Genomic DNA, 483 nt, shown 5'->3' with positions numbered 1-483 from the left:
AAGATACTTTCTGCCTGGTACATCATAAAAATCTTCAAACTGCAGAAAATGTGGAACCCGAATAAAGGACTTGGAGAGGCAGTAGAACTGCCACGATGAGGCAGGCCAACATCAACCAAAGCGTAAAACCGTCATTCACGAATTCACGGATTGATACACAGGATCGAGGCTTTTGCCCAAGATTCCCGAGTCGGCTTTGTTCTTGTCGGTCAGTGGCTGCCGTTCACCTGAAAGGCACAAGTGAAAAAAGGGTGTAGCACTGCTCTTTATGTTCTCAGCGCGGGGCAGTATGCTCGCCAGCGCGAGGATTCGCATAAATAAATGTCTAATAGTGCTTTAAATTGGGTTCTAGAAGAAGCGCGTACAACCGTCGGAGGTAGGTCATTCCACGCAGCTACTACCCGAAATGGAAAAAAAGTTTTGTCTAATGAATGTGTATGCCCTGAGCTTGAAAATTTCCTTACTATGTCCCCGCCGGGTGTT

This window comes from Opisthorchis viverrini, assembly GCF_000715545.1.
Source record: "Opisthorchis viverrini unplaced genomic scaffold opera_v5_7, whole genome shotgun sequence".
Taxonomy (NCBI): Eukaryota; Metazoa; Platyhelminthes; class Trematoda; order Opisthorchiida; family Opisthorchiidae; genus Opisthorchis; species Opisthorchis viverrini.
This window is presented reverse-complemented; position numbering follows the sequence as displayed.